Source organism: Oncorhynchus clarkii, chromosome 28 (genome assembly GCF_045791955.1).
Source record: "Oncorhynchus clarkii lewisi isolate Uvic-CL-2024 chromosome 28, UVic_Ocla_1.0, whole genome shotgun sequence".
NCBI classification, from domain to species: domain Eukaryota; kingdom Metazoa; phylum Chordata; class Actinopteri; order Salmoniformes; family Salmonidae; genus Oncorhynchus; species Oncorhynchus clarkii.
The window spans coordinates 12,470,815-12,485,111 of NC_092174.1; the positions used below are offsets into that span (position 1 = coordinate 12,470,815).

Consider the following 14,297-nt stretch of genomic DNA (forward strand, 5'->3'; position numbering starts at 1 on the left):
CAGAGCTCACACTCTGCTCAGAGAACTCCCTCTTCACTCTCCTGTAAAAGTCAACCTTGCATCACATCTCCATGTGCTTGTGGAATAAGACATTGCCTGCTCAGGCAGGTTGTGATGGTGGAAGCTGGCCATGTTTAGTGACTTCCAGTACCACTCACAATGTAAGACCTTGTAGAAGCTCGGGAGGGCCTAACCTAAATTCACACAACACCCGTTGTAGATTTACCTAAATGAATATGTGGAATGTTGAGGAATACTCTAAAATAAGCAATGATAACCCTGACAAGAATACGCTATTTGAGTCTTACCATTTGACAATGATATTTGATAGTCTTGCAGGAAGGTACTAATGTCCCTGTGGAAACCATGGTCCCATAGCATTTTTAACATGGAAATAGTTATGTCATTCAGCCTACAGTCGCAGCCAATGTGTGGTGTTCAATGTAGGCCTGCATTCCGTGAGAAAACATGCAGGGCTTGACATTGACCTGTTTATCTACTTCTCCTTCTGACAAGGTGACTGAAAATGTTTGACACAAGAAACCATAAAATGCATTATTACAGAGCGTCAGATAAATTATGCTACCCTCTGCCTATTGGATACTTGGCTTATTCAAGCATGTCTCAAAAAACAACACTGCCCCTTTTTTTAAGAAGGGAAAACAAATCTCTTTACTTGAATCACTTCCCCATGGATCTATAACTGGGCTAATAACTAACCAGCACAGGATATGAACAAACGTGCCCATGTGGCTACAGGAAGCTCTCGCGTTGATCTCAAAACAAGCGTATCTACTCACGACCCACTGATGCTTTTATCACAGTCCAATTCAAAGTGAATGGCACAGAGCCATATATGGCAATGCTCTATTTGCATATAGGCCTACTGCAGCTCTGATTTGGTTATGCACCGGTCTGTGTAGAGTAGGGGCTGAGTAGTGTGTCAATGCAACAGAATACTACTCCGTGTTCTGCCTACAATAAAATCTCTTGCGTTGTTTTCCATACTAATAAGTCTTGCGTGTTTTGTTTCTGTGTGTTGCGTTCAAAGTGGCTAATATTGCGTTAATTCGATCACAATTCCCACAGTAAAGGGAACCGTTGATGGGAAAACTGTACAAAGTTGAGTGAAGTTCAATCTCATGCTTCCCTGCTCGGGGAGCTGGGCACCCGGCTTAGAGAGAACATTGGTTGCAACAATCACCCAGATATGTTGTGATATGCAATTACCGCTCACTCTGTTTCTTTACTTTATTGTAGAAAAATGAATTAATGGACCCTCGGACGAAAAGGGAATTTTCCTCTTCGTCTAATGGTCAAGACGTTGGCTTCTCACGTGGTAGACTCTGGTTCATATCCCGCTTTTTCCATGTGTGTGTGTAAGCATCATCTGGCTCAAATGCTGTTTAGTTATATGGATAGGGGTAGTCCTTGCCCCTCTGGGACCAACCGGGGGGGGGGGGGGGGGGCTCAGGTGAGACAGCCAGCCTACGGCGGGCCAAGGGACCCAATAAATACCTCCTGTTCTGTTATGAGAGAAGCCACACTTGACCGTGACTATACATGGCAATAAAGGCAACATCTCTGGGAGATTCACTGTATACCAACTTATATATGGGAAGGAGAATAGACTGCAGTAGCTTACACCCACCAGTCCAGTCTCACTTTCTCTGCCTGTGGGCTGTTTTGGATATAAACACAAGGTTTCACAAAAAGCTGTTGGCTATACAGAGGGTCTCCAGACCACACAGCGTTGTGGAAACTTGTCTAGCTGCTAAGTATACAGGCGAGGTATTTAGCTCCAGGCTAGTGGTCACCAACCTTTTTCTGAGTCAAGATCACTTTTGCAGTCAAAGCAAGCCGAGATCTACCGCAGTCTTTTTTTAAACATGACTTACATTTTTTTAACATTAACCTAATAAAAACAGTTCTGTAGGAATGAGGCTTGTGCAGTAGCCTAGTACTTGTATATTATCACAGCATATTGGCTATAAGCCTGACCTGCCAATATTGTTATTTTCCGAACATATTAAGCCTATATTTCAAAACTCACGAGTCGATAACAAAATAGATGAATTGGTTTAGCACTTGAGGCACAGCTGAGCATACATTTGAAACAATTCGCTTTTTTACTTTACTGGAATGATGGTACCTGCATCTGATGGTTATGGGGGGGACGGGGGTTCGCACTCGGATCCCACTCAGATTTTGTTTTATTCTGAGTTCCCAGTTGTCTTGAACGCACTGAAGCCTGAAGTCGGAGATGACTGACTTCCCAGTTGTCTTGAACACGTCATTAGTCTCCGCAAGGAGGGCGAGAGCGCAACAGAGGATCGGCCTCTCATGGTCCCTGCTCTCTCCTTCCTTTCCTCCGGTGAGACTGACCAGAGGGGACAGCGTCCTCCACCCGGTGGCGAAACTCAATCTGCACTGCATCTGCCTCATGCACAAATTCATGTTCCTATGACCAGAGAAAGTGAAATATTCCATGACGTTTGAAATGGATAATAAAGACGCAGGGCTATCGATACGCTTGGCTAATCATTCATTGCAGCTGCAGCGTGAGTGGACGTGGGGAGAAGCATGTTATGTTTGGTAATGGGCCTAGTGTTGGATTAAAAACATAGTTGACAATTCCCAATAAATACTTCGACATGAACTCGCTCATAAAAGCAGCAGCTCTTTGCTCTATTCTTTTTGAAAGTCTCCGTGGTCATGGTTTTGAAAGTTATGCAGTCTCATGTAGGCTGTGGCCGGGTCATGGAAGCTGTAGGCACCGGTGACTTGAGCTATCCGATTGGCCAGCATAATAGGGGCACTCGATTTTTAGCCACAGGTCAGCCGGGTAGGCAGAGATGGTCTTTTCCGACAAATTGAAATGGTTCTAAATGGGAACACTTTGCCCACCCGGTGCGCAGGGCTTATGAATCAGTGCACCTACTGCGCAACACAACAAAACATAATAATAAAGCAGCGGACGCCTTTTATCTTTGTTTTCTCTACAGAAATGTTTGGCGATTTGACCAGGCGATCGCAACCGACCGGTTAGTGACCACTGCTCTAGGCTATGCTCAGTGCCCTGCAGGCAGACCAGGGGAAAGGTGCTGCGTCATAACAACAGTAGTCCTCATTTTATGTACCTGAAGAACACGTTTTTAATGGCTGTCAATTTCCATAAACTCCACCAGCACAGTAGGTGAGCAGTCATGACGGAACGGACACTTACGTAGTCAACGCTTCTTCCCTGCTTGAACTGACAAATGGGGAATTTATTGAAGAATTGTAAAGACCTAATGGGTTGAAAGACACTGGGAGAATGTGATTTCACACATGACTTTCCCTCTGTTTCTTTCCTCCCAAGTGCTCCATTTCCACTCATATTTTCATCAATTTTTGCTCACCTAATGGGCTGGTAGATCTGTCATGGAAACTGACAGCTGTCGCTAACCAACTGAGACAAAGAGATGTGAGGAGGAAATGAGTTGTGACACTTGAGAGGAGTAGGTAGGGGAACGTTGGATTCGTAAGTATGCGATCTCATTGGAGATTTATCCTACTGAGGCCTTTTTGGATAGTCTTTTTCAAACCTGCGTAGACCGGTGCACACGGACGTACGCTCACACACACATTACGTATGCACCCCTCTGATTGCTTTCATTCCCTTGGATGTCATTTTACTTAATTTGTTTAAATCAGCCTCTGATTGCTTTCTTCTTCTCTGTGTAATCAAGATGTACAATGATGTAGACACACACACACACACTTGGGAGGTTCCGGGGCCATTAACTCATTGATCAAGGCGCTGGGTCTTTCGCTAATGAGTGCTGCATATAAAAGGAGCACAGAGAAGGAAGCCCCCTGTCCATTTTGTTCGGTAAGCCATGGATAGCACTCAAATCAACGATTACATTTCCCCTCCCGACACGTCCAATTAAGCACGGTCTTCCCTTCATTCAGCTGAACCTTCTATTCAACCTGCTTCTTATTGAATTCTGTCTGTTTTTTTGTTTTTTATTCAGTCATTTTCTTTTTGCTATAGGCAAAGTGAATGTGGATACATTTTTGGACTGTTTCATATATTTATATATATTTATATATATATATTTATTTATATATATATTTATATTTTTATATATATATATATATATATATATATATATATATATATATATTTTAATCTGTACATTTCTGTATATATATATATATATATATATTTATATATTAATCTGTACATTTCTGTACATTTCCAATGGAGTTTGAGTTTAATGTTTTGGTATTTGGAGTCCTGAATGTTGCTTTAGGGACTTTAGCGTCTTAGAAAAATGAGGAGGAAACACTAGTTTATAAATTCTAATAATAGTGTCACTCAACACCGAAGTATTTTGGTGTGAAAGCAAAGGGTTACCATGGTTGCATTTCCTCTGTTCTACATGGGCTGATGTCATCGCCTAAAGTCTTGCACAGTTGCTCTACTACCTTACCTCAGCTCCAAGGCATCTCCACATATGCACTCCGCCAACATATAGAGGACATCACTTTTATATTGCTGTTAAGTATATCCATGTTCCCTGTTCTATCAGTAGTCATTTGTGTTATTCAATCTTGATCCTGGAGGGTGTGCAAGCTGTCATTCAACTTAGCTCACTGCTTTTCAAGCACTTTGATTCGTTGAATCTGTTTTCTCATTTAACAAAAAACCTGCACATCCCCTGGGTCTCCAGGACCAAGATTGAAGAACACTTTTTTTTTTGTATGATAAGCCAAGCCCATGTTGGCGGTAAAGAAAATCCACCAGTAGGAGGCACACTTTCCTCCTTGACCAACTTGACCTTTTCCGACCCAGTCCTCTTGAATGAATAGACTCGGGAGGGAATGATGCATTTTCAAAGTATTTCAACAGAGCTATTTTGTTACGAAACAACATGCTCTGTCTGACCTCTTGTCGCTTATGCTCTTAACCGAACAAAGGGGATCAAAAGCTATTGTTGCCACTTTGAGGAGATTGTATTACCGTGCGGCACCAGCTTCCTGTCCTCTCCTGCTACGTGAGCGAAAAATCAATTTTGGTTGTCTCTTTCATATACAGTGCCCACTCACCCTCTCCTCCTGCCTGGCTTTCTACCCAGCTAGGGAACCCTGCTATAGTCAGCTTTGACCAACTCTGCCACCTCAGTGCTCTACTCGGATCACTCCTCGGGTACATCTCAATAGTCTCAAGTGGCTTTCTCTACTTGTCTCCTTTCTTTAATCTGCAATGGTGCAGGAGTTGGATGGGTGAAACTAAATGGTGTTCAGTCCACCATACTAAGTTCCCTACTCTATTCTCTTCCGGAGGCCATAATTAAACTATTGAGATGCACCCCAATCATTCTCCATAGCCTGGTCACGTTACTGTGTTGTGGTTGAATTCTGGGTGGTTTCAGCAAATATTGACCTTAGCTACATACACATCCTCTCTTCAAGTAATGTGGATCTGGTTTTAGCCTTACCAAACATTATCATAAAGTACTTTACTCTGTGCGGGTGTGAATGATGCTTGCCCTATAGGATAACTGCCCTGCGGTGTGCCAGCCAGAACGTGACCATGTTCCAAACTTTGAACGTCATCCACCCTTCTAAATGACCACTGCAAGATCTTTCTGTGCCTCGACGGAAGGGTAGTAGCGATGAAGTTAGTGAGTAGATCATCCAAAAATCAAACTGTTGGGCTGCATTTCATTCCAGAGTTGCCACCTCTATTTTGTCCATACTTCCATTCACTGCGACCTTGGCGGCGAAAGAAATATGGCAGACATTGCTTATAAACCTGCCCAGTAGCCTCAGGTCTGTGTCAAATCAAATCAAATCAAATTTTATTTGTCACATACACATGGTTAGCAGATGTTAATGCGAGTGTAGCGAAATGCTTGTGCTTCTAGTTCCGACAATGCAGTAATAACAAGTAATCTAACTAACAATTCCAAAACTACTGTCTTGTACACAGTGTAAGGGGATAAAGAATATGTACATAAGGATATATGAATGAGTGATGGTACAGAGCAGCATAGGCAAGATACAGTAGATGGTATCGGGTACAGTATGTACAAATGAGATGAGTATGTAAACAAAGTGGCATAGTATAGTATAAAGTGGCTAGTGATACATGTATTACATAAGGATACCGTCGATGATATAGAGTACAGTATATACGTATGCGTATGAGATGAATAATGTAGGGTAAGTAACATTTATATAAGGTAGCATTGTTTAAAGTGGCTAGTGATATATTTACATCATTTCCCATCAATTCCCATTATTAAAGTGGCTGGAGTTGAGTCAGTGTCAGTGTGTTGGCAGCAGCCACTCAGTGTTAGTGGTGGCTGTTTAACAGTCTGATGGCCTTGAGATAGAAGCTGTTTTTCAGTCTCTCGGTCCCAGCTTTGATGCACCTGTACTGACCTCGCCTTCTGGATGATAGCGGGGTGAACAGGCAGTGGCTCGGGTGGTTGATGTCCTTGATGATCTTTATGGCCTTCCTGTGACATCGGGTGGTGTAGGTGTCCTGGAGGGCAGGTAGTTTGCCCCCGGTGATGCGTTGTGCAGACCTCACTACCCTCTGGAGAGCCTTACGGTTGAGGGCGGTGCAGTTGCCATACCAGGCGGTGATACAGCCCGCCAGGATGCTCTCGATTGTGCATCTGTAGAAGTTTGTGAGTGCTTTTGGTGACAAGCCGAATTTCTTCAGCCTCCTGAGGTTGAAGAGGCGCTGCTGCGCCTTCTTCACGATGCTGTCTGTGTGAGTGGACCAATTCAGTTTGTCTGTGATGTGTATGCCGAGGAACTTAAAACTTGCTACCCTCTCCACTACTGTTCCATCGATGTGGATAGGGGGGTGTTCCCTCTGCTGTTTCCTGAAGTCCACAATCATCTCCTTAGTTTTGTTGACGTTGAGTGTGAGGTTGTTTTCCTGACACCACACTCCGAGGGCCCTCACCTCCTCCCTGTAGGCCGTCTCATCGTTGTTGGTAATCAAGCCTACCACTGTTGTGTCGTCCGCAAACTTGATGATTGAGTTGGAGGCGTGCGTGGCCACGCAGTCGTGGGTGAACAGGGAGTACAGGAGAGGGCTCAGAACGCAACCTTGTGGGGCCCCAGTGTTGAGGATCAGCGGGGAGGAGATGTTGTTGCCTACCCTCACCACCTGGGGGCGGCCCGTCAGGAAGTCCAGTACCCAGTTGCACAGGGCGGGGTCGAGACCCAGGGTCTCGAGCTTGATGACGAGCTTGGAGGGTACTATGGTGTTGAATGCCGAGCTGTAGTCGATGAACAGCATTCTCACATAGGTATTCCTCTTGTCCAGATGGGTTAGGGCAGTGTGCAGTGTGGTTGAGATTGCATCGTCTGTGGACCTATTTGGGCGGTAAGCAAATTGGAGTGGGTCTAGGGTGTCAGGTAGGGTGGAGGTGATATGGTCCTTGACTAGTCTCTCAAAGCACTTCATGATGACGGATGTGAGTGCTACGGGGCGGTAGTCATTTAGCTCAGTTACCTTAGCTTTCTTGGGAACAGGAACAATGGTGGCCCTCTTGAAGCATGTGGGAACAGCAGACTGGTATAGGGATTGATTGAATATGTCCGTAAACACACCGGCCAGCTGGTCTGCGCATGCTCTGAGGGCGCGGCTGGGGATGCCATCTGGGCCTGCAGCCTTGCGAGGGTTAACACGTTTAAATGTCTTACTCACCTCGGCTGCAGTGAAGGAGAGACCGCATGTTTTCGTTGCAGGCCGTGTCAGTGGCACTGTATTGTCCTCAAAGCGGGCAAAAAAGTTATTTAGTCTGCCTGGGAGCAAGACATCCTGGTCCGTGACTGGGCTGGGTTTCTTCCTGTAGTCCGTGATTGACTGTAGACCCTGCCACATGCCTCTTGTGTCTGAGCCGTTGAATTGAGATTCTACTTTGTCTCTGTACTGGCGCTTAGCTTGTTTGATAGCCTTGCGGAGGGAATAGCTGCACTGTTTGTATTCGGTCATGTTACCAGACACCTTGCCCTGATTAAAAGCAGTGGTTCGCGCTTTCAGTTTCACACGAATGCTGCCATCAATCCACGGTTTCTGGTTAGGGAATGTTTTAATCGTTGCTATGGGAACGACATCTTCAACGCACGTTCTAATGAACTCGCACACCGAATCAGCGTATTCGTCAATGTTGTTATCTGACGCAATACGAAACATCTCCCAGTCCACGTGATGGAAGCAGTCTTGGAGTGTGGAGTCAGCTTGGTCGGACCAGCGTTGGACAGACCTCAGCGTGGGAGCCTCTTGTTTTAGTTTCTGTCTGTAGGCAGGGATCAACAAAATGGAGTCGTGGTCAGCTTTTCAAGGGGAGTGAATGCGAACTGCTTCTTAACACAGCGCGCATCCAACCCGGGAGCCAGCCGCGCCAATGTGTTGGAGGAAACACCGTGCACCTGGCGACCTGGTTAGCGTGCACTGCGCCCGGCCCGCCACAGCAGTTGCTAGTGCGCAATGAGACGAGGATATCCCTACCGGCCAAGCCCTCCCTAACCCGGACGACGCTAGGCCAATTGTGCATCGCCCCATGGACCTCCCGGCTGCGACAGAGCCTGGGCTCGAACCCAGAGTCTCTGGTGCGATGCAGTGCCTTAGACCTCTGCGCCCCCGGGAAGCCCCTAGAGAGCGCACTTTTTGTAAAACACACACAGGGCTGACAGAAAAACAGCGGTTGTGAATAAGCATGTTAAAGAATAAGCAGCCTATTCACTCTGGCATAATAAGACACACGGACCCAATCTTAAGAATACAGAAACACAAGGCTAAGCATTTCCCAATTTGAAATGTACAACTATTACTTCCCATGGCAAACACATTTTTCACGTTAAGCACACAAAGTAACCAGTGATCTGAAGTTTAAATGCAACAGTATTTCACACGTTATTTTCAAAGATGGCTAACAACCGCAAATGAGCTGCAATGAAAAAGCACAATTCTACTCACCAGATGATCATTTGTTGAAAGTTCATCTTAAAAAGGGGGAAGCTAGCAAATTAGCAACAACATCCTCATCGATAACACCTGCTGCAGCCGCTGCAAACTAGCCTACAAAAAGCTAGCTTGCTAGACTGTTGGGAAAATCTACTGTTCGCTATTGTGCTGTTGGCCTTCTAGATGGGGGAGGTTGCCATACCTTTTTTATTTAAAAAAAAACGGTCCCACCCATTACAGGTTAAAATGTGATTGGTTGATTCCACTGTCACTCCAAATTTCTGTCCTAATACAGTTAAATGGCCTATCTAGCTACAGCTTCTAAAGGCCTAGCCATTGGCTGACTTAGCTAACTAGATGTATCTCCCTGGAGACCACGCAAAACAAAATCCTGATTTTAGATCGGAATATCAATGAAAATAATAATTCGAATATTTTTGAACAAAGAATTTATATTAAAAGGACATTTTATATTAAACCACAACTATTTCATAAATCCTTAGTCCTTCTCTGTAGGCCCTCACAGTTCCCCATTGTTTTCCATTCGGGGTCACCTCTGCAAAGTGAAAGGGAGGTTAGTGGAACGCCAGTTCAGAGATGCAACCCTTTTTTTGAAGAAGTGAAAGGATGAACGTCAAAGATTGGAACACACTAGGCCAGTGGTTTTCAACTTCAACTTTCAACTCATTAATTGATTATTATTATTTTTTTTTAATAACAGTTGGGAGTTTTAATGGTGTTTTAAGCAATTTTGCATTACTTTTCTAAATGCTAATTGTTTATAATAATGATAGAATAAAGAAGGCCTGTTACATTCATTGATAAAATGTACTCTAAATTTAACCGGCAAGGTATTCAATGTAAAAAGATCCTCGAGCTTTTGACAGTGATTTAGTGGGCCCTCAAACTGAAAAGGTTGGGAACCGCTGCACTAGGATGCGTCCAACTTAAGAAAGTTGGCTAGCATTACAGTCCACATAGCCTAAGGGAACTATGTGCTTGAGTTATTAATTCCCGTCGTCCTTATCGCTAATGCTAATCAGCATGGGCCGGGTTGCGCTGTAGCCACAGAAGTAGATTACATTAGTGCAGATTTTATTAGCCATTTATCCCCACATGATGTGACCTTTGCTAGCAGAGCTCAGAGTAACCTCTGCAGACTTGACTTTTGACGATCTACTTCATAGAGACTTAATAAGAGACTCCTGAACATGTCTTTCCTATCCCCCCCCCCCCCCCCCACTGGAGTGCTTGCTCTATCCTGTCTTCTCATTTACTCTTTACCTGATCTCTTCCCAGTTACTCTCCCTTTCCCACACTTTCAGCATCCTCTTTCTCTCATGCTCCCTCATCTTCTAAATTAAATGTTCCCCCTGGGAGTCAGATGGAAGCAGTGTACCTTGTTAGCTCAAGATGCAATGCAGATCGAGATCCATTAAACATGTTACGGTCATCTTTAGGTCATTTTAAAAGCATATAAACATCTGAGAGGAAACGCTTCAGTCTAGGAAAGAGGGAGACCGTAAGACCAATAGTATAGGCTTGGGCAAAACTCAAAGAGTGATAAAGAGAGGAGAGACTTAAATTATTAAAGATATGGTTCTTGACGGATCAAGTATGTGTTTTAATTAAGGTGGACACACAATTGTTGCTGATAAAAGAACCCGAAGTGCTCTGACGCGGGAAGTAGGGGTGCTGGAGTTGCTGCAGCACCCTCGGATAAAGGGTGCACCTTCTACATACTCCTGTCTGTAGGCTACAGACATCAATGAAATCATTCAAAATACTACAGAGACGCAATTTGGGCTTGTAGCGTTGCGGCCATATTAATACAATCCATAGAAGGGCCTTAACCTCTAACCCTGGCAATTAGACTAGTAAACTCATGGGTACACTCCCAATGGCTGCCATTCCTGATTGGAATGGGCACGTTCGTTCTGTGGATTCTATTTCTATAGCTATACCTAATTGACCTTTCACAAATTTTTAAATACAGTCGTGGAGAAAATCCGTTAACCTCTGCATCTCACAAAGATGTGCCGGTTGGAACCAAAAATCGCAAATTTGGACTAATCAGACCAAAGGACAGATTTCCACCAGTCGAATGTCTATTGCTTGTGTTTCTTGGCAAGTCTCTTCTTATTATTGGTGTCCTTTTAGTAGTGGTTTCTTTGCAGCAATTTGACCATGAAGTCCTGATTTCAGTCTCCTCTGAACAGTTGCTGTTGAAATGTCTGTTACTTAACTCTAATGAACTTATCCTCTACAGCAGAGAACTCTGGGTCTTCATGAGAGTCAGTTTCATCATAGCGCTTGACAGTTTTTGCGACTGCACTTAAAGAAACTTTGAAAGTTCTTGTAATTTTCCGGATTGACTTCATGTCTTAAAGCAACGATGGACTGTCATTTCTCTTTGCTTATTTGAGCAGTTCTTGCCATAATATGGACGTAGCCCTATTTGGTGAAATACCATCTTCTGTATACCACCCATACCTTGTCTCAACACAAGTGATTGGCTCAAACACATTAAGAAAGGAAAAAATCCACAAATTCAGGCGCACCTGTTCATTGAAGTGCATTCCAGGTGACTACCTCATGAAGCTGGTTGAGAGAATACCAAGAGTGTGCAAAGCTGTCACGGCAAAGGGTGGCTATTTGAAGAATCTAAAATATATTGGGATTTACTTACTACATGATTCCATGTAATTTCATAGTTTTGATTTCTTCACTATTATTCTGCAATGTAGAAAATAAGAAAAAAAACTTGAATGGGTAGGTGTGCCAACTTTTGACTGGTACTGTAGTTTGGAAAGCAAATGCCTACTGTGGAAAAGAGAAGACTAATCTGTCTGTAGAAGCTACCAAATGTGTCTATGTTCTTTTACCCATCTTAATCTTTTATTTTTTGGGGTCCAGTCTGAGATATGGCTTTTTCTTTGCAACTCTGCCTAGAAGGTCAGCATCCCAGAGTCACCTCTTTACTGTTGACTTTGAGACTGGTGTTTTGTGGGTACTATTTAATGAAGCTGCCAGTTGTGGACTTGTGAAACTAGACACTCTAATGTACTTGTCCTATTGCTCAGTTGTGCACCAGGGCTTCCCACTCCTCATTCTATTCTGGTTAGAGCCAGTTTGCGCCATTCTGTGAAGGGAGTAGTGCACAGCGTTGTACAAGATCTTCAGTTTCTCTGCAATATCTTGCATGGAATAGCCTTCATTTCTCAGATCAAGAATATGCTGCCGAGTTTCAGAAGAAAGCTCTTTGTTTCTGGCCATTTTGAGCCCGTAATCGAACCCACAAATTCTGATGCTCCAGTTACTCAACTAGTCTAAAGAAGGCCAGTTTTATTGCTTCTTTAATCGGAACATCAGTTTTCAGCTGTGCTAACATAATTGCAAAATGTTTTTCTAATGATCAATTAGCCTTTTTAAAATGCTAAACTTGGATTAGCTAACACAACGTGCCATTGGAACACAGGCGTGACGGTTGCTGATAATGGGCCTCTGTACGCCTAATGTAGATATTCCATTAAAAATCAGCCGTTTCCAGCTACAATAGTCATTTACAACATTAACCATGTCTACACTGTATTTCTGCTCAATTTTATGTTATTTTAATGGACAATTTTTTTTTGTCTTATTTGCTTTCAAAAACCAGGACATTTCTAAGTGACCCCAAACTTTTGAGCGATAGTGTGTGTGTCATAGGGTTGGGTAAGATTGATGATAAACATGAAACCATATCTGGATTGAAACGGAATGCCGTTGCCTTACTTTGCACAGAGCAGATGTCAGCACCCTGTGAGATTCAATTACCCAGAGATTATATCCAACTATTCACACTTATTTCTTTAAAACCTTACTGTGTAAAGAGCATTAAAAGTATTGATGGCTGTGTCAGTTGGGCAATATGTATTGCTCTATTAATACTTAATATCTTGCCCCCAAGACCTATGACATTGCACTTGGCTGTGACAAAGGCTTAAACCTCAAGCTAAAAGCTCCAGTTCCCCATAGCATTGAAATCAGTCCACTAAGTCTAGAAAGTGCATCTCACTTGGTCTCAAAGACATCTCTGTGTGGGAAGCTTAGTTTACTGTATTTGTACATCTGGGTTCTCTACATTTCTAAGGTTTGTTTGGTTCCTAGGAACGTAGCAATTAGTCAAGCCTTATTCTGGATGCCACTTCTGACACCAAATGTTACCGCCTGTGTGAAACCCCGAAGCTCTTTGCTGCTCATTTGGTGACCTTTAAAAAAAATAACAAAATAATAAAAAATAATAATTGGTATTTTTTTTAAGGTCTCTAGCTTGTGGGCTTATTGCCTTTGGGACTTATGCTTCATGTACTATACTATAACTCGTGTGTTGTTTTAATGGACTCTTTAGGCGCATCAAGTTGAAGCGCTCTTGTAGCAATTTCATCATGGTCTCCAATCCCACAGTAGCAAGGGACAATGACCAGATGCTACAAGAGCCACTATCAATGGACTCGAGCAGGAACAATGGCTTTCAGGAACACGCGTTCATTTATTATGCATCATGAATGTATAATTGATAACAATAGGTCTAGTAGGTTGGACACATTGTGAATACATGAGTAATTGGTTTGTAAGCCTATGAAAGTAACTACGCAAGCTTGACATGTAATAAACTAGATCAGTATTGTATATTGATTATTTTTTTAGTTTACTGTCATATAAATAGTACACACAATTATAGTTACACGAATTGAAAACACCCTGGCAGGTTGGTGGATGTTGGTTAATCCCGACCAGACCCCAACCCGAGCACTCCGTTCCCGCCACCTCTGGTCTCTTGACTCTCTAAATTACTAAAAAATAAGTGTAAATACGGTGCATGGCAAAACAGACAGCACATTCAAAAGGCTGTGTTTGGTGTGTGTGTGTCAAATTCGAGGCCTGCAGGCCTAATCTGGAGCCCAAATGTGGCCCGTGGGTGGTTTGAGTAAAAACAACATTTGGAGGAAAGTCAACTTCAGTTGAAATGACTAAAACCAAATTGAAACCATGTATAAATGATATTGCTCTAGATTTATACAGTCCCTTCACTCTTTCCATGTTGCTAAGAATAACCAAAACAAAAGCTGGATTGTCAGGGAGCATCAAATTACAGAAAAATACTATTTTTTTGGGGGGGGGGGGTTTGACACCCCCAGCGTATCAGTCATTTCCACATAGCCTTCCTGACACTTGGAATGATTTCAACAGTCCTTATTCAGTAGTCTTGGCTAATTGCTGCTAGAGGTATGTCTATGTATGGACATGGCTAGGTGGCATTTAATGGTGCAGA

At 43.3% G+C, this 14,297-nt stretch overlaps 1 protein-coding gene across 2 annotated transcripts in view; it reads left to right on the top strand.

Annotated features, from left to right (window-relative positions):
- Positions 1–14,297, top strand: part of LOC139387000 (SPRY domain-containing SOCS box protein 4-like) — a 113,569-nt gene that overhangs the window by 78,238 nt on the left and 21,034 nt on the right. The window lies entirely within an intron of this gene.